At 34.8% G+C, this 27,110-nt stretch overlaps 1 protein-coding gene and 1 non-coding gene across 2 annotated transcripts in view; one reads left to right on the top strand and one right to left on the bottom strand.

Annotated features, from left to right (window-relative positions):
- Window positions 1–27,110, top strand: part of CHSY3 (chondroitin sulfate synthase 3) — a 252,742-nt gene that overhangs the window by 75,485 nt on the left and 150,147 nt on the right. The gene's annotated exons all lie outside the window — the stretch shown is intronic.
- LOC126028963 (U6 spliceosomal RNA) lies at window positions 14,902–15,008 on the bottom strand. Its single transcript, XR_007502629.1, has one exon. It is a non-coding gene; the product is annotated as a U6 spliceosomal RNA (small nuclear RNA).

The following is a 27,110-nucleotide window of genomic DNA, read 5'->3' as shown; positions in this document are numbered from 1 at the left end:
CAGAGTCCCCATCCAGAATGAGAAGTATGTTATTAAGCTCAGAGGTTCGAAGGGAGAGACAGATCCAATAAATATTTCCCAGTAGTTATTTTTAAATTTAAATTTAATTGTATTGAAACCATTGATTCAAAAGGGAATAATGGCACTGATCCATGAAGGGATAATCAATCGGATTCACCAGGAGATCGTCTCACTCACAATTATTGGCGATATTTAGATCTCTGTTTGAGTGCCAAGTGTAAATACGTCCACACACCATAATCTTATGGAGAGGAGAGAAGTGGGTCTGGAGCAGGGCCACTGAAGGAAAGAGAGATGAAACACTAGTCCATCATGTGGAACAAGAGAGAGAAGCTGATCAGACTACAGTGTTTATTGAGAATTAGACCATCTCTATGGATAGAGAGGAGGTTAAGGTAAAGAACCTATATAGAAATTCTTCTGCCTAGGTTGGTTTTTGACATGTAAAAGAGAATAACATCATTGTTAAGGGTGAGGGTCAATATGCCATAACAGTTTAGATTGAAGGCTGGTTAATCCAACAGCAGTGAGCTTACATATAGAGGACAGATTAGTTATCAACAAAAAGAGGAATATTGATTCATGGATAAAATAGTTAAAGAGGTGAATTATTAGCTGGTAGCTGGAAACTAAATTTATTATAATGATCATGTGGTAAACCATGACACAAATATGAATTATAATATACTTAATAAAAATTTTTTTTTGGTTTTGGGTCACACCCAGCAGTACTCAGAGGTTACTCCTGGCTCTATACTCAGAAATCACTCCTGGCAGGCTCAGGGGACCATATGGGATGCTGGGATTCAAACCACCATCCTTCTGTATGCAAGGCAAACGCCCTACCTTCATGCTATCTCTCCGGCTCCTACTTAATGAATTCTTCAGTAAAAAGAACAAAGGCTTAGAACTGATTTCCCCTGACCCAATTCTTCCATTTACTAACTCTGTATAACACGGGATACATTATTTACCTAACCATTTCTCTGTTTATTCTCCTAGAATAGAAGTGATGCCAACATCATAGAATTATTTTATAATTTAATGATTTAATATAGGTAAAGTGCCTAGTGCAAGATTAAACATACTTTTCCTGAAAATGAACAGATAAACTTGTTCTATTTTGCAAGCTTTATGGGTACTGTGCAAGAATTAATCCCACTATTGTGTGTGTAAGCAACATAAATGATCCACAAATTAATGAGTGTGACTGTTACAGTGAAAATGTATTTACCTAAACAAACAGTCCAAGAATCAAGGTACTTGCCCTAGTTTATTGCCAAAGGATTAAGTGTCATCTTTTTGTAGGAGATTGGTGTGCTTGTTGGGTCTGCCTTGCCTTAATAAAGACCCTTCAGGTTTTCTTTTAAGGTTGGCTTTGAATTTGTAAAGTTTCTGAGCTGTTATCTATCTATGAAGCCGTGCATCCATCTTTCAAAACTAAATTAGTCTGTCTAAATGAAGTATCCTTGGTGAAGCATTTGTTTCATTGAGTTTTGTGCTATATCCCACCACTGCCTTTGGGTCTTGAGAGTTGCTTGTGATAAATATAAAAATAAACCAGTTCAAAAATAAACTGTGTATGATATTCTAGTACTATGTAGCTATAAGAAATGATGCAATAATGCAATTCACTGCAACACGGATGGAACTGGAGGATAAGTTAAGTGAAGTCAGAAGAAGGATAAATACAAGACGATAAAACTTATATGTGGTATTTAGAATAAATTCATGAAGGAATGCAATGGTTTAAATAAGGGCTTCTGATAACATTATTGGCCCCAGAGTCTAGTGAGGATAAGTAAATAAATTGAGTGTATGAGGAGATGGTTAGGTATGAAATAAAAGGCAGCAGGGGCCAAAGGGACTCAGGTGCATTGGTGGTGTGAAGATATGACAAAACCAACAACTATGAAATTATGAGACCCAAAATATAACAACCAAACTTAAAAATGTGCCTGTTATGATGGCAGGCTGAGGTGGGGGTGGTAGTCCTATAGAATGGACTCTGGGTACATAATGAAAGGATGTTGACACTGGTGGTCAGATTGTTGAAATATTATCTAAAACTCAACTATGAACAACTTTGTAGATCACAATGGTCTAAATGAAAAAAGAAAACCAGTTATGGTAAAAAAAAAAGCCAATTATATAATATGACACCGATACCCTCTCTTAAACATAAAGTTTCAGTAGCCATGCACCCATTATTTAATTGACCTTTACTGTGCTATAATTTTTTAATTAAAAAAGTTATCCATCTACGGCTTTAAAAAGTATCTGAACAGTGACATAAAAGTTTCTTTGTCATCTCTGACCCTTGGGCTTCATGCCCAGAAGAAATCAATTATTTAATTTCAGTAATTCAAATTACACATAAGCATTTTACTCACAAACAAGTACATATATCTGTGCAAATAAAATGAAAACTATATCCATTTGAAAATGCCTATCTTTATAGCGCTTCTAGTTATAGTAGCCATTTTCCTTGGACAAATGCACAGAATTCCATTGCTTAAATTTAATACCATTCATTACTTACTAGTCTGTTACAGTTTCATCTTGTTTTATTTTAAAATTTTACAATAATTATTATAGTAGGTATATTTTTGACATATATGTTTAAATCTAAGAAGAAGATGAGTGTTTAGTAAAATATTATATTAGATATTTGTGATTCCTAAGAGATAACTAATCTTGTCAATTTTGCTCTAAGGTAGCTGCCATGATATACTCCCAAGTTTATAAAAGTGCTCTTTCAAGACAGAAGGTATAGAACAATGGGTAGGGTGCTTGCCTTAGTTGCAGCAGACTCATGTTTGAAATCCAGCACCACATGTAATTTTTTGAATAATGGTAGGAATGACGCCTTAGCACTGAGTCAAAAGTGAGCTATCAGAACCATTAAGTAAATAAAACAAGCAATAAAACAAACGCCCTTTCAAAACAAAACAAGCAATGAAAAAATTCCCTTGTGTCAGTTCCTTGTCAATATTGCTTATAAGCTGTTTTGCAAGTTTTATTACTTTGAATAGCGAAAGATGACAGGTTCTTTAATTTTTAATTCATTTAAAATCATTTTTTATTGCTTTTGTTTTATACACTTTATGATAATCGGGAACCATGCAATTCTGGGGACTGAACTTGAACTTCCTGTATGCAAATCATGTATTCAGACTGTTAAACTTTCTCTCTCACCCTTAACTAGCTTTTACATCCAACATCCTAAAATTTATTTATTTATTTATTTTGGTTTTGGGGTCACACCCAGTGACGCTCAGGGGTTACTCCTGGCTATGTGTTCAGAAATCGCTCCTGGTTTGGGGGACCATATGGGATGCTGGGGATCTAACCGAGGTCCATTCTGGGTCAGCTGCTTGTAAGCACATGTCGTACACTGCACTATCACTCCAGCCCCAACAACATCCTAAAATTTATGTAAAAGTTCAAGATTTTAAAATATATTTAAAAAAACTCAAGTTTATTGTTTTTAGCCTCTTTTTTAAATTTGTAGTAACACTTGAGAGGAACTGCTTCTTTGCTATAAGTTGCAAAAATTTTTATCAGTTTTTTGTTTGAACTTTAAAAAATGTTGCAATACTATTTTGTGCAACATTTAGAAAAGCATAATTATTAAACTATTCTAAGGCTTCAATTGTAGTGATTCATTCTAAGAGGCATTATTAATACAACTTTGCACAATAGAATTCCATCTCTGGGTGCCATTATTTACCTAATTTTTGTCCCCCCTCCTTTTTTTTTTAACATCAGTGGTTTTCTACCCTTTTTAAACTATGACACCATTTGGACCTTGTTTCCTTCCCCTGTGTTTCCCTCCATCATCTTTCCAGTTAGCCCTGCAGTGGCCACTCCTTTATATAATTTTTTCACCTTTGGCCCCCTTGGAATATCCTAGAGATCCATATTGAGGCATTGTGGCCCCTGGATGAGGAACACTGTTCCATATTGTGGACTTCATAAAGCCAGGCACAGTCTTTGAGGAACTCACTATGACAAACCCAACATATGACAAGAACTTTTTGTAAGTGTTGAGTGAAAAGTAGAAGGTTTAATGATGCTTTGATGTGTCCATTTACCTTAAATATGTGAGCTTATATGTTTGTAGTGTATTTATAACAAGTTAAAAATCATCATAATGTAGACATGTATCTTCAAAAAGAGGAAGTAATTTCTCTTCAGTTTATTTCAGGAGAAATTATTGAAGACTATTCTTTGAGTTGTTGAATTTTTATAAAGTAATGACTTATTTGGTTGTAATTTCTCACTTACACAGCATCACTTTGTTCATTCAGAAAGCTGAACTCCCCTGCTTGCCAAGAAACTTGTGATGAATTTCAGCATTATGTATCAGAAAAAAAGCTATATTTGAATGATGGTACAAATATTTTTCATAAAGATGAGCATTATTTTAAAGAACTCTAAAATTTTAAAAGTACAGGTATATAGTTTTTAGATATGATGTTTACAAATAATCTTGCTTAGTTTCTCTTGCTTTTGATAAGTTACTAGGGTATTGCTGAGTACTTTTCCCCATCCCTTTTAAAAAAGTACCTCAAGATTTTGGTGTAAAACTTTGAATGGCTTCTTGGTGGTTTGGGTGCAAAATCCAAATATAAAAACTGTAAATCATGGTACTTTAATAAAAAATAATTAAAAAATGGAAAAATAAATCAATGTAATACATATAATGAAACATTTACTTCCAAATATGTTTAAATAGAAAGATAATAAAATATGCTAAAATACTTTTGGTAACAGGTACAATTTATAAGGTTGATAGAATAAAGGTGTTGAACTTTTATTTAGCTGTAATGGAAGATTTAATGAGTAGAGTTAGTTTCATTTCAAGTCAACCCAATTTATACATTATTTAAAAATCTTTATCATTTCTGCCACTTAAAGATCTTTTTAACTTGGCTGTCTATTTAGAAAGCTTGAATTTTAATTATTGTTTTGTAGCTTTTATAGTTATTTTATTTGTTGTTGTTGTAGTTATTTAGTTATTGTATTCATACGCTATCTCAAACTTTCTCATCTAGGTTACCCAGAAGTTAACATTTATAATATGGGCTTTAAGAAAAACCTGACACAATACTGGGCTTCTTGTTTTTTAATGTGTGTTTGTCCAGAAATTTAGGTTCTACCTCTCAAGTTCTTAAAGGCTGAATTTATTCTCACAGGAAAGTAAAGATTATCTGAGAAACAGTGATGCTTTAAGGAATTTTAGAATTTGAGTTTCTCTGGAATTTATCTTTTTAAATCCCTTGATTTCAAGACATCTCAGTAAATAAACCACTGAAGAAGAAATTTCCAGATGTTAGCAGTATTCCCATGAACACATTAGGCTTTGCCTGTTGGTGCTTATGGCAAGCATTGGTAACAAAATTCACAAAGGGTCTAGAATGGGAATCCAGATAACCAGGATCTCCTGAAGACTGTTGTCTCCCAGCTTGTTTTATTCCAGAAGAGGAATTCTGTGAGAACTTGTGTATTATTGTTAATAGGTAGGAAAAAATGTAAAAAGGAGTTAAAGGGGCTCTATATAAGCTACTCTTCACAGGTTATTTTACAAACATTGGCAGTCCTTGTTGTGAGCATGCCCTTCCCAGCAGCTTTCTGTATTTATAGCTCAGGAAAATATAAATGTATTCCTGATATTGACAAACCAAAACATAATCCCATGTAAACCTCAAAAGATAGAAAAAGTAGCTAAAACAGTTTATTAAAACTCTTCAGGCTATTAGCATGTATTACATGTTTATGTTTACATTGATGTTACTCTATGTCCTCTTTCATTTTTACAAGTAGATATTTTGGCATGATAAAAAGATGATGAGTGATGGCTTGTTTTTGTGTCTATGTATGTTGGCCCTTTAGCAATCATTTAGATTTCTACTCTTTCTGTTCCAGAATACAGAACAGTAAAATCTACATTGTGAAGAATGTAGGATCAAAAGAAGCGAGGGCAGTTTTCCTTATTTGCACTGTCACAAAACATGTCATAGCTCCTGTGCTTTGGGTTTTAGCTCTCAGCTGGAGAAGCACAAACTGGTGCCAAAAGGCCTGTGTTTGAAACGAAAATTATTTAAAAGTCTGGCAATTCCAGTTACCAATGATACTTTGTGGGGAGAGGGTTATGGGCCACACCCAGTGACTCTCAGGGGTTACTCCTGGCTATGCGCTCAGAAATCGCTCTTGGCTTGGGGGACCAGGTGTGGGGATCTAACTGAGGTCTCTCCTGGGTCAGCCGCGTGCAAGGCAAACGCCCTACTGCTTGTGCTTTGCGCAGGCCGCTGATTGGCCTTAGTGCATATGGTTGTTACTGTCAGGAAACTAGGTAACTCCCACCTCAGCTAGCTTATTATCGAGGCAACAGAAAACTTTTCTTTTCAGACAGTCCTCATCCTCTTACAGTTCTTACAGCAATGGAGAAACATCACGCAGATTAGAATCTAAAGACTAATAGGTGAATTTTGATAGTTGAATCTAAAATAAGAATTAACAGTTAGTCCTTCCTTCCTTCCTTCCTTCCTTCCTTCCTTCCTTCCTTCCTTCCTTCCTTCCTTCCTTCCTTCCTTCCTTCCTTCCTTCCCTCGTTCCCTCTTTCTCTCCTTCCCTCCCTCCCTCCCTTCTCTGATTGAAGCTTATTATTTAATTTACATAGCCAGCTATATTCCTATCTAATTATGCATCCAGGGGCTTAACAAATGCTTTTATTTCTTTGTTTTTGAAACTATTTAAAGTGTTTTGTATCCAAACATATTTACTTGTGTGGCTCTGTGGGAATGGTATCCAGACCTCTAAGGCAACTTACTGTTTAGACTACATGTTCCAAAAAGTCCTTCCATGACTAAAGTTCAGCTGCGTGTGTGATTAGAAACTATCCTTGGTTGATGGAACCAATAGGGGTCTGTCTTATCAAAGTTGTTAATACTCTGGAGAGGACCACTCAAGTTCTTATTTTCAGAAATATTTATGCGGTTTGGAGCATTATTATTCTGGTACATCACAAGGTACAATGCCATGCAGCCATGCTTTTGTAATTCACTGTAAAATATGACAAACAAAAATCATTTACCAACTGAAATTGATATATTGATTTTACATAAATAAATCTTTTTTTTTTGAGGGGTGGTGGACGTGGTTTGGGCCACATGGCAATACTTAAAGTGTTTTTCCTGACTTTGTGCTGAGGTCATTACTGGGAGTACTGTACTGTATGCAGTGCTGGGGATTGAACTGGGCTTTGCTTGTCCTTATGTAAAGAAGTGCTTTAGCTCCTGTCCTATCTTTCTGGTCTTCAGTCCTGAAGGCAACTATATTTTTTTAACAAAATGTTATTTTTGGTCGATATTATGTAGATAAATTTCTTATGTAATAGAAAGATGTACACTATATTTTAAACTTCATTTAGGTATCATTTATAAAATTGCGAGCTAATTAAAATATAATGTGACTGTTTGATAAATGTATACAGTATGAAAGAACCACTTCTATTTAAACATATTTGTGAAATCATGTATTTGTGCTGGTGAACCTTTACTTTCTGTGCTCTAACTACACTTTATATATTCAATATAGTATTAGAAACTATAGCCACTATATTATCTAACATATAAAGTTTATTGTTTAGTAATATTTTATTTTATATCTTACAGTTTATACTTTTTATCAGCCTCTCCCTCTGCTCCACCTTAGGCCTAGTTAATTACTTTTCTACTCTTATATTTCTATGAGTGTAATTTTTTTCATTTAAAATTTACCATGTAATACCAGACCTTTGTCTTTATCTTTGAACTTATGAATAAAGTCCCAAGGGACTTGCATTACTAATGTCAATATATACTGGGTCATAGAGAATGGTATTATAGTATGTGCATTTGTGTATACGTATATATATTATTTTTAAATCACCTGTCTTAATGACCATTCATAAATATTATAAACTAGTTCACCTTTAAGACTTTTTCTGCCTCTGATTTCTTTTTTTTTTTCTTTTTTTTTTTTTTTTTTGGTTTTTGGGTCACACCCTGCAGCACTCAAGGGTTACTCCTAGCTCTACGCTCAGAAATCGCTCCTGGCAGGCTCGGGGGACCATATGGGATGCCGGGATTTGAACCATCGTCCTTCTGCATGCAAGGCAAATGCCCTGCTTCCATGCTATCTCTCTGGCCCCATGCCTCTTATTTCTGATCTTAACTCTTCTCTTACATTGCTACTCATTTTATTAAATTAATATTTTATTTATCAAAAATAAAAATAATTACATTAGAAACAAATGGAGAATCTTAATCAACATTCATTCATAAAGATAAATATAGCTAATAGGAATTTTAAAAAAGTTTATCATCCCTTGGTATAAAGGAAATGTAAATTAAAACAGCAAATCTCATGCTTGGGAAAGTGGCCTTTTTTCATAGGAAGCAAATATGTGGCTAAGATGTATGAGAGACATCAAAGAGAGATGAGACAAGATGCTAAGAGAGACAAGGAAACCCTTTTACAATGTTCTTGGGACTGTAAAATGATGATGACATTATGAAAAGCAGCTTGGAAATTGCTCAAAATGAAAAATAAAAATTTCACATGTCCACAGTTATTACACTTCTGAATATTTGCCTGAAAACTGTAAAACTCAAATTCTAGGGCATGTGGAAATAGCTCGATTCATCGTTTGAGTGTGGTAGCTCAGGTTTAATTTTTGGCAAAACTTGGGTCCCAGAGCAGCATCAGGAGTGACTTCTGAGAATTGTGGTGTGGTTCATAACTTTCCAATAAGGAAATGAGGAAATAAAAAAAAATTAAGCATTGGGTACATTCACAGAGACGCAAATTCTACTCCTTGACATTGCATGGTTTCCTGAGTATCCAGTGGGGAAAGTCCCTCAATAGTTACAACAGAAAAACAAACAAAAAAAAGGCCCAAAATAATGAATAACTAGAGAAGATGTGGATTCTTATTCTAACTATACTAATGCAACATGATCTTTTACTTTTCATCATGCTAAATTTAGGAAGAAAATAAATGAGGGAAACCTTTCTTCTTAGTTTTGATGACAATAGAGACTTATATGTATTTAACGAGGAAGGAGTGCTATCACAACCTGCTTTTTCTCTCTCTTTGGCCTGCTTTTATGCATATAGATATTATACATGCATCAACACATACCAACACATATGTAACAGACATACACTGCAGAAGTTAATTTTGCTAAGCCTACAACAAATCTCAGTACTTTATTTTGCTTCAGTTAATTAATTAATTAGCTTTTGAGCCACAAACAGTGGTGCTCAGGGATTTCTCACATTCTGCGGTCAAGAATTTTTGTCAGCTTGGGGAGACTATATGGAATGCTAGTACTTGAACTCAGGTCAGCCACATGCAATTTAAGTTCCTTACCCACAGTACTATCTCTCCAGATTCACAGTTAAATTATTTTATATAGTGCTTTTCTCCTTTTTGAAATAAAGGGAAGAATATTAAACTTTATATATGATAGTTAAAAAATTAGAAAGGACAAAAAACTGAGTCACTTAGTCAAACTACTCTAATTTTCAGGTTCTAAAAATTTCTCTAATTTTTTATCTTTAACATTTTTTTTTGGTTTTCGGGCCACACCCATTTGATGCTCAGGGGTTACTCATGGCTAAGTGCTCAGAAATTGCCCCTGGCTTGGGGGGGACCATATGGGATGCCAGGGTATTGAACTGCTGTCCTTCCTTGGCTAGCGCTTTCAAGGCAGACATCTTACCTCTAGCACCACCTCACCGCCCCCTATCTTTAATATCTTACATTTCTTTTGTCAGAGTTAACTAAAATGTATTTAGTTACTTATTTATTTTTTTTGATTTTGAAAATTGGTAATCTTTGTAAGCACAGGTAACTATTAGAGGGATATTAGACAAAATATTCAAACAGTGTTTATAAAGAGCTTGCAATTTTAATGGGCCACTTCTGAGGGACCTCTAGCATTGCTTTTCAAATCAATGGGAATATTCTAACGTGAGTAATTAGTTAATTCAAAAGTTAATATATTATTGAGCACAGAAATAGGCCCTCACCTCCTCCACCTCAGATTTTTGCAAAAGGAAACATTAAAAAATGTAGGTATTAATTGGACTGGTTAATGATAATGACAGATGTTAATAAGTCTCACAAAGTAAAGGCTTATATTCATACTTAGCATGTCATTTAATCTTTTAGAGGACTCCATGAAATAGATCCATTAGCTATGATTAAATTAAAATTTTACAAATTGTAAAATCTAAATTTCAGGTGTTTATTAAATAGTATAGCAAACGTTGGGCTTTCGGGGATTCAAAGAGAATTTAGCAAATGTTTAATGAGTGATTAATTTATGATTTTCAGCAGTTTACACAGTGGAAATGAAACAGAGCTCTTTCTTTGACAAGAATTTTAATTAATTCACATGTTCTCCACCATGTCAGACTACTGTTCAGTATTATAATTGATATCTTAAAATTAGCTCTCTGAGCAGCTCTCTATTCAGATTCCTGTATTTGACTTTGCGTGAGAGAAAATATTTTTAATAATACTTTATTCTTCAAAATTACAAATATGTTTGGGATCATAACAGTGGCACAAGTGGTATGGCATCTCCCTTGCACACGCTAACCTAAGACAGATGGTGGTTTGATCCCCGAGCATCCCATATGGTCTCCCAAGCTAGGAGAGATTTCTGAGCGCTTAGCCAGGAGTAATCCCTGAGAGGCTCAGAAACAACAACAACAACAAAACAAAATAAAACAAAAAACCAAAATTGCAAATATGTTTGCAGTTGGGCCTCAGTCAAAAAAAAAAAGAACAGCTCCCTTCACCTGTGCAACATTCTCACCAATGCCCCCATCACCTTCCTCCTCCCCCAAACCTGCCTGTATTAGAGACCGGTATTGTACTTTCACTCATTACCATTGTTATGACAGTTTTTAGTGTTGTTATTTTTCTAACTACACTCACCACCCTTTGCCGTAAGCTTCATATCATGAGCTGGTCCTTCAAGCCCTCATCTCTATTGTCTGGGTATTTTTGAGTCTGTAAATTTTCTGAGCTGTCTGTGCTATCTGTGAAGCTTACATTCAAACCTGAATGTAAGTCTGACTGGATGCATTATTTTAGGTGAAGCGTTCATTTCGTTGAGTTTTGTCATGAGAGAAGATACTAAGAGAGTTCTATTTTGGATATGGTGAAGGGATTGGTGACATCCTCTTAAAAAAAATAACATAACTTTTAGGTTGAGTCCTGGTGAAGCAGCCTGATGATAATCCAAGAAGGTGCTCTGAGCAAAAGAAAACAGACAAAAAGCCCAGTACTGGAAATGTACCTAAGAAAGTTGACATGAATGGCCCATCGTAAAAGAAGCTAGAAAAAGAGACAAGCTAGAGAGACAACATGAGACAGGTCATGAAAATGCCTGCCATTAACAGCAACAGAAACACTGAGAAATTATTTAAAGGAGATGCATGCTAGGCACTTGATTCACACTTAAATAGGAAACTGTCTGCTCTTTGAGGAGCTCAGTTTCACTCACTTCACACAGCACTTTGCAGGTATTCAAGTAAGAGATGGTAGTGGATTCAATGACAGCACAGTGAAGAGGAGATGTGAACAGATGTGAAGGAAATCTCACAGGCTGTGCAGTCTCAAACCAAGAAAATTCTCTATGGGTTCTTTAGCAGCTTCCTATGGTATTCACAGGGAGGAATTACTACTTATTCAAAGGAACTTTTCTTAATTACTAATCAAACATTTGAAAAACACATGTTATTTGAAATGTATTAAAATGTGGCCAGTGGGGGCTGGGCGGTGGCGCTGGAGGTAAGGTGCCTGCCTTGCCTGCGCTAGCCTAGGACGGACCGCGATTCGATCCCCCGGCGTCCCATATGGTCCCCCAAGCCAGGAGCGACTTCTGAGCGCATAGCCAGGAGTAACCCCTGAGCGTCACCGGGTGTGGCCCAAAAACCAAAAAAAAAAAAAATGTGGCCAGTGAAGTGATTAAAAATACCAACAGCTTTTACTATAATTAAATATTATAGAAAATAAATATCATTAAAAATGTAGGATTTCCTTCAATAGAATACATGACTTCACTTAGCAAAAACTCCATTATGTATTGTTAGGTGGGATCTATAAATAATACTGATATATTTTAGTGGTAATTCTATAAGTGGATTTTTCCTTATAATTTGAATCTAACTGACCAATTTGCATTCTTAAAGGAAATAATGTTTAATAACCATTGTCCCAAAACAGTTTCCTGAAAAGGAAATTTTGTTGACTATGAAATTTGATGTAACTTTCACTGTTTTATATCAGACACATTTTCAAAATTATTACATGCTCTAATAAAATTTTTTTCCTCTGAAATATTGGCGTTTTGGTCTATTTAAATTTTAATTATAATGAACGAAGTTGCCTGTAAAATTTTATTTCTTTCATCACATTTTTATAAAATACTGTATAAATCACTGTTTCTAGAAATTGTAAGAGGAAAATATTTTTCCCAAGACATGTGTGCCTGAGGACATGCACATGTGTGTGACTTATATGTGGATAGTGCTGGTGACCGGTCTTTCCTGTGTTTAAAATTCTTTTTTTTTTTTTTGGTTTTTGGTTTTTGGGTCACCCCAGCAAGTGCTCAGGGGTTACTCCTGTCTCTAGGCTCAGAAATCGCTCCTGGCAGGCTCGGGGGACAATATGGGATGCTGGGATTCGAACCACTGTCCTTCTGCACACAAGGCAAACACCCCACCTCCATGCTACCTCTTCAGCCCTGTGTTTATAATTCTTATCACTTAAAGGCTCACTATTTTAAGTGCCTAATCCCTAAACTTTATTTGGAAACTCCATTAAATGTGTTCCAAAGTTTCATAATAAATGCAACTTTTCACGTTCTGTAGAGTCTGGTACTTTCTGAGACTTGAGGATGTTATATGCTGGCATTAAGAAGCTCTAACTTGGCTCTAAATTAAGAAAATTTTATAATATGAGTCTTATGAGTCTATAAATTGACAAAGCTTAATTTATCAGATGACATCTTAGAAAAGACCAAATTATACTCAACTTCGGAAAGGAGAATATTGTTTGGGGAAGAACAGCCATGGGTCTCTTGGTTGTTAGCATGTCATTAAATGAACATGATTTTGAGAGAGTTTATAGAACTCTGACTAAATAACTGTGGTAAATATATTATGGTGAAAATTGAATACTATCAAAATACTGTTATTTTCTAAATTTACTAATTCTATTATTTTTATTTGGTCAGATATCCAATATGGTGCCAGATATAGTCTAGATACTTCGCAATTTTTAAAATAATTCTATTGAATTAAAGAATCATGATTTCTAAAATTATTGATAGTTGAGTTTTATGCAGATAATATTTAAACACTAATTTCACCACCAGTGTCAACTTCCTCCACCAGTGTTCCCCTAGTCTATCATCACCTACCTTCTACCCCTCACATACCCACTTGCCACCTTAACCAAGACAAGTAGTTTTATTTTGGGTTAAGTGAAATGAAACTGAAATCACTATAGCGAAAATGAGGAATCATTGTCTCATTTCACAGACATGACTAGGTAGGAGAGAGCCCAAGTTGTTGAGGAAAATTTTTTTCTGTATCTTTCATTTTCTTGCTTTCAATTACTTTCTGTTATGATCTTTACTCTTGTCCTACAACTGTTTCCACATGTTATTTGGCCCCTTTTCACCAGTGTCTTTCCTTATCTCCCTCTTGCTTTTCTCTCATTCTCTCTTCTAGCCTTTATTTCTGGTTTTTTTTTTCTATGTTCCTTTGCATCTCTCCTTTTTTCATACCACTCTCTTGTCCAATGTCACTTCTCATTTTTTAGCTCTTCTCTCTGTATTTCTAAGTTTGTCACTTCATCACAGTCACTTCATTTATCTAGTGCACCTCCTTCTGCTTTATTTTTTAGTTTGGCAATAATTCTTTTTTTTTTTTTTTTTTTTTTAGTTTTTGGGTCACACCCGGTGGTGCTCAGGGGTTACTCCTGGCTGTCTGCTCAGAAATAGCTCCTGGCAGGCATGGGGGACCATATGGGACACCGGGATTCGAACCAACCACCTTTGGTCCTGGATCAGCTGCTTGCAAGGCAAACGTCACTGTGCTATCTCTCCGGGCCCGGCAATAATTCTTAAGAAAATTTGATGTCAGGATAGCGAATTTGTATGAAAAATCAGTACTGGTCCCATAGATTTATAAAGTCATGTTTTCATACTTCCATAGAATAGAAAAGAAACAATTATCCCAGTCCACACATCACAGCATCTGTCCCTGCTTGCAGTAGTACAGTAAGTGAAGTCATTGGTTTGCCCATATCTAGAGTCAGGAGCTTCGTTCCACTCAAATTTCTTGGACCCCAAATGAATTGTAAGTGACAATAATAAAATAGTTATGTATTTGTTCTTGTACTATGCATTTTATAATCCTATCATATATTCATTATATCTCTGAATATTCAGAATAACACTTTTCTATTCAACAAATGAGAAAACTGAGCTTTAGACTGATAAGATACTTAGTAAACTAAGTATCTTGGCTTGGATATATCAAATAAATGGAACTGGTATTAGAAGAAAATGGTCTTCCTTATGCCTTAAATGATACAAATATCACTTTCTCATAAGGAATTTAAATTCCCTGGACTCTGGTTTGATTTTTACTCTTTTTTTTTAATTTATTTTACAAACCCTTGTGTCGAGGGCTGACTTTCAATAGATCGCAGCGAGGGAGCTGCTCTGCTACGTACGAAACCCTGACCCAGAAGCAGGTCGTCTACGAATGGTTTAGCGCCAGGTGCCCCACGAACATGCGATGAAAAATATGGAATGCTTCACGAATTTGCGTGTCATCCTTGCGCAGGGGCCATGCTAATCTTCTCTGTATCGTTCCAATTTTAGTATATGTGCTGCCGAAGCGAGCACTGATTTTAACGTATTTTTTAGCCCTTCTAATACTAATTTTGTAATTTCTTTTAAATGTATAAATATATCTCAGTGCTTTTTGCTGCTTCTTTCCAGTAGCTCTTTTTTTTTAATGTTGGTTACAGTGTATGGGGCTTTTTTTTTTTTTTTTTTTTTTTAATTCACAAGAAATTTTGTTTGCTTTGGTTTTAGTGAGAATCTCCAGACCTGGCCTGATGCTTATAGTTTGTTTCAATTGGTGCTTAGGAGACAATGTGGTTCAAGGGATTTACCGAGGCTTCAGTCCTCTAAGTTATCTCTCCAGCCTTTTGGATTTTCACTTAATTTTTTTCCAGCCCTATCAGAGCTCCCAATAACATTGCCTCTTGTTATTATAATGAAAATCATATTGATTGCTACACTGTACATAGAGGAGTTTACACTTAACTACTTTCCAGTCCCATTTCCATCTTTCCTTCAGAAATAGAGATTGAAGTCCAAAGACTTATTCTCAACAATATGCCAAGTTACATATTCATTGTACAACAAAAAATATAAAGTAGATCAGCCCATGTTCTTTAAATGTTATAAATAAAAGTCATGGTAGGCAAAAGTAGTTGCATTTGTCTTGAAAAACTTTTTCCAAACTGTTTTTTTCCTGATTTTTCAATTCTTATTATTGTTGACATTGATGGATATTCTTAAATTTTTTATAGTTTGAATTATTATTTTTTATTTTGTATATTTCAAATATAATTTAAATTTTCTTTCTTAAATATCTTATTTTTTTCTAATAAGTTTAAAAAGAAGCATAAGTCCGAGTGATAACACACTGGTAGTGTGCTTGCCTTGCATGCTACCAACCCGAGTGGGACTCGGGGTCTATCCCCAGCATCCCATATGGTCCCCTGAGCCTGTCAGGATTCATTTCTGAGTGCAGAGCCAGGAGTAACGCCTTAGCACTGCCAAGTGTGGCCCCAAAACCAAATATAAATAAATAAAATAAAAAGAAGCCTAAGTGCCATAATTTTCTAATTCAGTCAATATGTTACTGTGCTAGTTTAGGAAGTAAAGGCATTTTCCATCTTCCTTTGCTCGACACATGCATAATCTCCATTCTCTACAACCCCTGCCGAGTGGTACATCCTACACAATTGATACATAATAATCACCCAAGTTAAAAGCTTATATTACAATTTATTCTGGCACTTTTTATTGTATGGAGTTAGACAAATGTCTAATGATATGAATCTCCTATTGCAGTCTTTTGCAGAGTAGATTCACTACCCTAAAAAAATCTTGTTTCTTCTAGTCATCTCTCTCCTCACTCCATAACAGCTAACAACAACTGATTTCTTTATTACTTTCAATTATTTTATATAATTTTTAAATTGGTATTTAGTTGCTGGAGTGATAATATAGTGGGTTGGTCATTTATCTTGAATGTGGCTGACCTGGGTTTAATCCCTGGCATCCTCTATGGTCCCCTAAGCCTGCCAGTAGTGATTTCTGAGCACAGAGCTAGGAATAAATCCTGAGCACTGCTAGGTCTGGCCTCCAAATCAACCAACCAACCAACCAGCCAACCAACCAATCAACCAAAGATCGATAGTTCAAAACTTATTTTTTTTTTTAGAAATAGATAGATTTATTTACATTTATTTCTAAAACTCCATTTAAGAGTTAATTCTCAAGGTGTCAGTGTTACACCTGTGGGTGTAATTACTATCATTGTTCAAAAATAAAAAAAATTATAATATTATTCTTTGATTCTGGAAATACTTTAAATTTATATTAATATATTAATTATGTTTCTAGAAAATATAACAAAAGTAATTTGAGTTTGTGTGTGTATGTATGTGAATAACATCAAACTAAACTCAGTACTACTGAACCATACCCTCTTTTCTCAAATTTGATCATTATATTCCAAATCCACTTTTAAAATACTGATAAGCACTTTTTCTGAGTTATGACCCATTGCTCATATTAGGAGATAATCCTTATTGCATCAGGATGTCTCCTATAACTATTATAGCTCATTCTTAGCCACTGAGCTGCTTTCTTGGGGTGTTTATGTATTCAGTTTTTGACTTTTGAGCCTCCCTTGGAAGATCTAAAAATGGTCTGATGAAGAATGTTAAAACTGCTTTTCATATTAGTTATTTTTTTCTTTCTTTTCTTTTTTTTAGTTTTTGGGTTATACCCAGCAGTGCTTAGGGTTTTCTCCTGGCTCTGTACTCTGAAATCACTCCTGGTGGGTGCTCAGATTATTGCAGGTTATTGAATTCAGGCTAGCCAGATGCAAGTCAAGTGCCTTATCAACTGTACTCTATAGCCTTTCATACCAATTTCTTTTTTTGTTTGTTTATCGTTGTACTTCCTTTTATTTTTTCTGTTCTCTTCCTTCTTTTCTATTTTTTACATGGTTTTACTCTCACTTATCTGCAAACAAATGCATTAGGATCAACTATGTCAACTATGTGACACATGCTCTTTAAATAAAGTAAATAAAATTAGTTCTTTATTATTACTTTGTTTTACTTCTTTAAATAACTTATATGTGTTTATTTTGTTGTAAGATTAGGCTTAAATTTTTAAAAATAATATCTTTATTTAAACACCTTGATTACAAATACGATTGTAGTGCATACCAATTTCTTATGATGCATTTTATTACTAGAGAAATGAAAGAAGATTTTTTATTAATTTTATAGAACTAGAAGAGCAAACAGGGAGTAGTTTTTAACTTTGTTAATTTTAATTACTAGCTGAAGTTTATGTATGTTCTGCAAAATTTAAATACATGATTTTTAATTTTCAAAATGGTATAAAATGGAATAAAAAGCTAGCTGTTATGGAGTGAGGAGAGAGAAAACTAGGAGAAACAGGATTTTTTTTTTTGTAAATCTTTATTTAAGCACCATGATTACAAGCATTTTGTAGGTGGGTTTCAATTATAAACAGAACATCCCCGCTGCACCAGTGCAACATTCCCACCTCCAATGCCTTCCTCCTCAACCACCCAAAACAGAATTTTTATGGTAGTGAATCTACTCCACAAAAGACTGTAACAGGGGATACAAGTCATTAGACATTTGTCTAACTCCATACAATTATTTTTTGAAGTTAAAAGCATATGGTATAAAATAAAAAAAGTCTTCTTTTTAAAATACATCTGATTTAGTCTTTAAATTCTTCCTTCCTGGGGCCAGAGTGGTGGCTCTAACAGTAGGACAAACCATGGTTCGATCCTGCAAGCCAGAAGTGATTTCTGAGCGCTTAGGCAAGAGTATCCCCTGAGCATCACCAAATGAGGGTCAAAAACCAAGAAAAAAAAAATCCTCCCTTCTTATTGATACAAGAGGGAGCTGAATCTATTAAAGGATTAATATTTTTGGATTCTAAATGTTTTTTTCTGATCCATGTTCTTCTAGTCCTTCATAAATATTATAAAAATAGTATAATTTAAAATAATATAAATACATATATAAATATAATTTAAAATAGTATATTTTATTATCATTGTGTGCAGAAAATGTTAATAGTGACACCACAAATTTACAATATTTGCTTGGTTATGTCTTACAAAAATATAGGGATATGAAATTAATTTTTGTGCATATTTTATGATATTCCATGTGGTAATATTGTTTGGCTAATAAGCCAATAGAACTATTATTGACCATCAAGATTAATGTTATGCATGTTTATAAAACATAAACTATGTATATTGTTTTCAATACCATGTATGATTCTGAAAATATACTATTTATATACATACAAGTATACCTAAATTGAATATGTTTGGACACAAAACTAAATGGAATAAATATGGTATCTACCTTCACAAAACAATATCAAAGCTATTATCAAAAGTGATAGGTAATGTGTAAAATTCTACTATCTATTTAAAAATAAATAAGTTGGGGCTGGAGAGATAGCATGGAGGTAAGGCATTTGCCTTTCATGCAGGAGGTCATCGGTTGGAATCCCAGCATCCCATATGGTCCCCGTGCCTGCCAGGAGCAATTTCTGAGTCTGGAGCCAGGAATAACCCCTGAGCACTGCCGGGTGTGGCCCAAAAACCACAAAAAGAAAAGTAAATAAAAAAGTTAATTTTAAATAAAGTCTTAATAACTATGCTTATTTTGGTATTTATAGAAGTAGATTAAACTCTATTATAAGAACTGCTCTTCAAAATACATGTGATTGGATAAATTTATAACTTGATACCTGAGAGAATGTAGGCATCCAATGAAACACTGAGAAAAACTGAATAGCGAATTTATATTTTACTTATGGTTTGTCCCTGTCTTTGCAATGCCTATTTTCAATACATTCAACTATATTATTATGCAGTGACAAGTATGTAATGTATCTGTTGCACCTCTCAGTATTTTCCATTCCCTATAATTAGGGACTCATGAGATACATTTGTGATTCACTACTTTTCTTTACATAAGAAAAAGGTGAGATCACTTGAACCAAATGATTTGCTTTCAAAATAGTAATTCTGGGAAGATAGGATTAATAGGTCCTAGGTTACACATTTCATAAATTCTCATAATATAATAGCATCAGTAGACTTTTTTTGATAGGATATAAAATGGAAGTTTTCTGAGACTCATTATCAGGTAGTTTTTGTTTAGGCTTCCCTCACAGGAACTCCTACTGTGACTAATCACCCTAGGTCTAAAAATGAGAAGAATGAGGAGCAAGTGACCTCCTCCCCCAGCCTACTTAGTCTTCAGGGAGAATTAGAGGAGAGAGCCCAGCTCTGTTTTCTGATCCTCCTATGGTGTCTTCCCTGGAGTGCTGACTCATTTTCCCTCTAATATAAAGAATAGGAATTCAGAGATTACTCTGAAGGCATGAAATGAGATTTAAGAATATCATTGAGGTTTAGGAATATTATTGACTATAAGTGTCTAAAATGTAGTAGGAAATCAAAGCTGGATAAAAATGAAAGAGACAAGAGACTTGGGGATCAACCTATTCTCCCCAAATTTGTTAAAATTTCCTAAGATAATTTGTGAACAAGTTCAATTGTAAGTTCCTTTATCTGAGAAGCAGAGTTTAAGATGAAGTTAGTATGGAACATAATTGTGAAGTTTACACCTGATTTTCCCTGGTACCCTTTCAGCCGAGCCTGGAACAGTAATGTAAGATATGGTTTATTATTTTAACTCTAGCAATTTCAAGTGGAATATACTTCTAGAAAAATAATTATTAGTTCAGGCAATATGTTGGGTGTTTTGCCAAATAACTAAAAGTAAAGGATCAAAAATATTGAAGGTAATTATGCATCAAAAAGGAAAGGGAGGAAGGTCCCCTAAAGCCTTGTAAATATAGTAAGTCTCTGTCAGCCCACAGGAATATACTATGCAGAGTGCACTTGAATGAGAGATCTTATTGACTGGCCTCATTAGGTTCCCATGCAGGGGTCTTAAACTCGCGGGCCGCAAACGGGCCGCATACAACATTTTGTGGCCTTGCCCTAGAGGAATCTTTTTTTGTTTTGTTTTGTTTTAGTTGTTTGTGTCACACACCCCGATGTTCAAGGCTTACTACTGACTTTGCACTCAAGGATCACCCCAACTTTGCCTCCTGCGGCCCGCAGGTAAATTGAGTTTGAGACCCCTGCGAGAGTCTAATAGGCATAGCCTGGGAAGACTCTGTCCTTGGCTTGAAAGCTAAAGCTGATGAGATCACACAGATAGCTAACCACTCTTCTCCCCTTTGAACATCTTGAGCTTTCCTAGAAGGAGCTGTGTGCATCAAAACCCCTTGCTTAAGCTTTGAACTCATGCAAGTTTTTTCTGTACTTTCACTAATTTAAAAAAAAAATGTTCCATTTACACAGTAAACATTTCCCATCAAGTTTAAAGTACAAATTCTGAAGTTCTTTCCATTTTTTTTCCTACTGCCAGGAGGTATGTACTTTTTCCTTTTGGACCAGAGTTAGTTTTTAATTAATCCAGTTTAGAACAGTTAGAGATTTGGGGTGATGAGAATGGATTGAGAGCCATTGGTGGACAAAGGAGATACTTCTGAAATATTCTTGACCTAGATTACAATTACTGGTTGTAATTTTTCTTGTGATAAATAGAACTTTACTGAATACCAAAACTATAAGATACTTTGGACTTGTTTTCATGAAGCATAATGACTAACATAGTTGGAAGACACATTTTTTGTCTTGTTAGATACAAATAGAGTACATTTGTAAATCTAATACTAATTCTTATAATTAACAAGTGAACTGGTATTGGGGTTGGGTGGCTGCTAAGCTTTAGGATGATTGTCTCTATTCTCTATATTCAATACTTAATTTTTTCTTGTATCATTATGCAATAAAACTCTTAAACTTGATTGAATATATCAATTATAATCTTATTATTAATGCAAACCAAGTGAGTAAATATCAATAGCTATCTCAGGACAAATTCAAGAATTTATTTTTATCTTTATTCAAACACCTTGATTACAAATATGATGGTAGTTGGGTTTCAATCATGTAAGGAATACCCCCCTCACCGATGCAACATTCCCACCACCAATGTCGCAAATCTCCCTCCTCCCCACCCCACCCCAAATTCAAGAATTTCAACTTGCAACTCTGCAGAGATGCAAAGTAGATTCAGGTATAAAAACATCTTTTCTACTTTATGAAAATACATTTCAGATAATTACAGAGAGAATGAGTTTGTCAGTGAAGTGGAGGAGCAAAGGAGAATAGATCAAATTTAAATAAGCATTACTTTAGGTTGTCACTCAAATGAGTCTATACAATAAAGTCTCCAGATGCTTGTTTGCAAGTTTTTTTGTTCCTTACTTGAAATAGAGCAAACATTAATTTTGGCTAGTTCTACATTTTTATATACTAGAATTATAAAGAAGGTAAGATTTGTTTTTGTATGGAAAGAACTCCAGTGAAGTGGAAGCAAGTTTTACTCACTTTTACAATGAATATTCTAGTTTTAGTTTTTAATCTCATGTTTCTCTGATGGGAGAGTCTATCATTATTAACTTCCTAAGTTATTCAAAATCTATCTTTTCCATATGTATAGGAGGTGTATTTTTACATTTTTAAAGAATGGCTCATTTCCCCATATAGTTATTCAAGCACTGACGAATTTAGCTACATTTTATTATGAACATTTGTCACCATCCCATCATTGACATTTATTTAATTTCTTTTCAAAATCATGAAAGGATCCATTCAAAAGATATTTGTGGTACAGGCATATTTCTAAAGGATATGAATAAGACTGAACAAAAAGGACAAAAACCTCCACTTTAGAAAGTGTGTACTGAGAAAAGTGTGAAAGAAGGAAGAAAGAGTATGAAAAGAAGGGAATAAAAAGAATGGTAAAGAAAAAGAAAGAGAAGAAAGAATGAAAGAAAGAATGAAAGAAAGAAAGAAAAAAAGAAAGAAAGAAAGGCAAAAAAGAAAGAAAGAAAGGGAAGAAAGGGAAGAAAAAGAAAGGAAGAAGAACTAAATGAAAGTAGGAAAGTGAAATAACAGAAAAGAAAAGTGAAATAGGATGTCAGGGCAGTACAGATTGCTGATGGAATGGGAATAGACAGCACTGTAATCTTATTTTATTATTATTATGTGAGGGGAAGATTTAGGACACATTCAATGTTCTGGGGCTACTCCTGGTATCATGCTCAAGGGTTACTCTTGCTAGTGCCCAGAGGGGCTGGCTATAAGTGGTACCGAGGATTGAAATTGGATCAGCTGTATGCAAGCAATGGCATTAGTCCTTGTATTATCTCTTTGGCCGATGATATATATTTTTTTTTGCCAATGATATAATTTTAATTAGGAAGATGTCACTGAGAAAATAACAATTGAATAAAGGATTAATGGAGGTTGGTAACAAGTTAAAATAGATTTCTTTTTTTAAATTTTTTCCTTTATTTAAATATCTTGGTTACATACATGATTGTGATTAGATTTCAGTCATGTAAAGAACACCCCCTTCACCAGTGCAACATTCCCACCACCAATGTCCCAAATCTCCCTCCATCCCACCCCACCCCCACCTGTACTCCAGACAGACTTTCCAGTTCCCTCATTCATTCACATGACTGTGGTAGTTCTCTGTGTAGTTATTTCTATAACTGCACTCACCACTCTTTGTGGTGATCTTCATGAAGTGAGCTGGAAGTTCCATCCCTCCTCTCATTGTCTCTGAGGATTGTTGCAAAAATGACTTTTATTTTTCTTAATACCCATAGATGAGTGAGACTCTTCTGCATCTCTCTCTCCCTCTGACTTATTTCACTCAGCATGATAAATTCCATGTACATCCATGTATAAGAAAATTTCATGACTTCATCTCTCCTGACGGCTGCATAATATTCCATTGTGTATATGTCCCACAGTTTCTTTAGCCATTTGTCTGTTGAAGGGCATCTTGGTTGTTTCCAGAGCCTGGCTATTGTGAATAGTGCTGCAATAAATATAGGTGTGAGGAAGAGGTTTTTGTATTGTATTCTTGTGTTCTTAGGATATATCCCTAGGAGTGGAATAGCTGGGTTGAATGGGAGCTCAATTTCCAGATTTTGGAGGAATCTTTATATCGCCTTCCATAGAGGTTGGACTAGACGGCATTCCCACCAGCAGTGGATAAGAGTACCTTTCTCTCCATATTCCCGCCAGCACTGATTGTTCTCATTCTTTGTGATGTGTGCCAGTCTCTGTGGTGTGAGAAGGTATCTCATCCGTTGTTTTGATTTGCATCTTCCTGATGATTAGTGACGAGGAGCATTTTTTTCATGTGCCTTTTGGCCATTTGTATGTTTTTTTTATATCAAAGTGTCTGCTCATTTCTTCTCCCCATTTTTTGATGGGATTAGATGTTTTTTTTTTTTCTTGTAAAGTTCTGTCAGTGCCCTGTATATTTTGGATATTAGCCCTTTATTTGATGGGTATTGGGTGAATAGTTTCTCCCACATGGTGGGTGGCTCTTGTATCCTGGGTACTCTTTCTTTTGAGGTGCAGAAGCTTCTCAGTTTAATGTATTCCCATCTGTTGATCTCTGCTTCTACTTGTTTGGAAAGTGCAGTTTCCTCCTTCAAAATGCCTTTAGTCTCAATATCATGGAGTGTTTTACCGACACGTTGTTCTATATACCTATGGTATCGAAACAGATTTCTAGAAGACGAGCGTCCCAGACATGGATACCAGCAGTATCTTAAAATAGAAATTTGATTGACATTTAAGGAAGGAACAAGTATTAAATAAAACCTGCAAATTGGACAGAGGAGTGAACAAAAAAAAGAAAAAACACACAGAAAAGTAATAGGGATGAGTGGCAAGGGTTTAGCAGTCAATTTAGGAAGTAGTACTTTTATATTAATGAGATATAAAGGAAGAAATGTTCTTTTATCCTGGGAATGTGATACTTTTATTATTTTAACATCTATAAAAATATTATAGCAAACTAAAGGAAGAAGCAGAGGGATTAGGTAGAAGACTAATACTTTCAATGAGATAATGACTATCTGGCCCAACCAGACTAGAGGTTACATGAAAAGAGATATCTTTCTGGTTGTTTTTTAAAATAAAACCTGTGAAAATTCTTACTAAATTAGCAACGTGGAAGTGAGTAATCTGTAACACATACTTCAAGGTACAGGAAACCAAAGTCAGTAACATTTGATAAAATTTACGGTGTGAAAGAGTAATATATTTTGTTCATAACTTTTATAATTTAATCATATTCCCCAGTCACTGAAAACAAGTAGGTATTCCTAGCCAAATACATTATTTTACACATTCAAATGTGCAAATAGTGCTATAACATTGAAATTAAGAACAATGTTTAAGGCTGATCTGAATGCTGATCTCTATATGGTAATTCCAGATTACCTTCCAAAGTTAAATCACTCATTTCATTGTTCATTTAGTATTGATCCACAAGTTGTCCAGAAACATAATTATCATACGTGATCATACTGAATTTAAAAATTGTACAGCTTGGGGCCAGTGCGATAGTGCAGCGGTAGAGCATTTGCCTTGCACGTGGCTGACCAAGGACTGACCTGGGTTCTATCCCCGGCGCCCTATATGGTCCTCGAAGCCAGGAGTAATTTCTGAGCACATAGTCAGGAGTAATTCCTGAGGTCACCAGGTGTGACCAAAAAAAAATTGTACAGCTAAACATGTTACAAAAAACTTTAAAAGATCCCGGCCAATGATAAAAACTGCTTCAGTTACAGAAGCATGACTTAATGAAACTGAGGAAGATGGATTTAGGATCTCAGTGCTATTTTGCACATGAATGTAACATACTTCTCTTATGTAATCCTGAAAGGAAGGGATTTTGTAAGAATTAATTGAATGATTCCCATGAAACTTTCCCTATTTAGAGAATATCCCAAGGAAAGACAATAGAAATAACCCTTTTTCAGACAATGTATAACCTATATCTTCTCATTTTTCAAATTAAGATGATCAAATTTAATATTTATGTACATTCTTAGATAATAACACAACTTCCATTGTTAATAATATATACCCTTCATTCATTTTCTTACATAGCATAGTATACCCAGACCGAGATTTAAATAGTATTTAATAATTTGTATATCCTAGACATCAACATTATCTGATGTGTTGAAAGCAAAAATTTTCTCCCATTCAGTTGGATGCCTTCTAATTTTAGCCCATCTTTCTTTTGTCCTACAGAAAATTTTTAGATAGATATAGTACTGTTTATTCAGATTTAATTCTATAGTCCTTGTCATTGGCAATCTATCATCGAAGATCTCTTTGAGATCTAAGTCTTTGAGTGTCTGGCCTACGTTTTCCTCAATGAACTTATGGATTTAGGTCTAATCTCAAATTCTTTAATCCACTTTGTTTCACTATTGTATAAACTGTGAGTTGGATTAATCTTTAATTTCTTACACTTAGATATCTGAATGTTCAACACCATTTGAAGAAACTTTCTTTATTTCATTTGAAGTTCTTGGCTCCTGGGGTCAGGATAGTACAGTGGGTAGGGCATCTATTTCCCTTGCATGCTGCCATCAGGATTTGAACCCTGCTATGCCATATAGTCCCCTGAGCCTCACAGGAGCAATTTCTAAGTTCAGAGCCAGAAGTGACCCCTGAATGCTACCAGGTTTGGTCCCTAAACCTAAAAACAAAAGCAAATACAAATCAAGTTCTTGGCTCCTTTATCAAAGTACTCACAAAGGTTAACTCCACAAAATCTAAAGCCCCATTTAAAAAAAGTGTGAGGAACAGACAGTTTTCTAAAGAAGACCAACATATGGACAACTGACACATGAAAAAAAAAAGCTCATCATCGCTTATCATTAGGGGAATTCAAATAAGATAACAATGAGATATCATCTTATATCAGTGAAGATGGAATATATCAGCAATACTAGGAACAATCTCTGTTGGCGGGGATACGGTGAAAAAGGAATTCTTAATCTACTGCTGGTGATATGCTGCTTGGTCTAACTCCTATGGAAAACAGTAAGGAGGGTTCTCTGTAGATTCAAAATTGAGTTGTCTATGTCCTAGCAATCCCTCTCTTGGGTATCTATCTTCAGGGTAGAAGAATATTCATCCAAAAGTATGTATGCACACCATTATTCATTGCAGCACTCAGTACAATAGCTAAGACTTGGAATCAATCTATATGTCCAACAACAAATGAGTGATTCATGCAGATGTGGTACATATACACAATGGAATACTGCATAGTGGTAAGATATTATACAATCATGCAATTTTCTGCAACATGGAAGGAACTAGAAAATATTATGTTAAATTAAGTAAGCCAGAATATATCACTTATATATGGTATTTAGAATAACTGTATGAAGAAATGCAATGGTCTAAATGAGAGCTATCTTGGCTCCAGAGCATAGTGAGAAGGAAAGAAAATGTGTGGAGGAAGAGAAATATAAATATGAAAGGATGGGGGTAAGGGTTCAAGTGGTCTCAGGTATATTGGTAGTATTAAAAAAGGACAGAACTAAATATCTAAGCCAAAGGCAACAACAATAGAATCAAGAGACCCAAACTCTAACAATCTAAACTTGAATTGGGCCTGTTATATTGACAGACTGAGGGTCAGGGGAGAGGTA

Source organism: Suncus etruscus, chromosome 14 (genome assembly GCF_024139225.1).
Source record: "Suncus etruscus isolate mSunEtr1 chromosome 14, mSunEtr1.pri.cur, whole genome shotgun sequence".
In the NCBI taxonomy this organism is placed as follows: Eukaryota; Metazoa; Chordata; class Mammalia; order Eulipotyphla; family Soricidae; genus Suncus; species Suncus etruscus.
The sequence above is the reverse complement of the archived record's forward strand: the minus strand, read 5'-3'. Positions and strand labels throughout refer to the sequence as shown.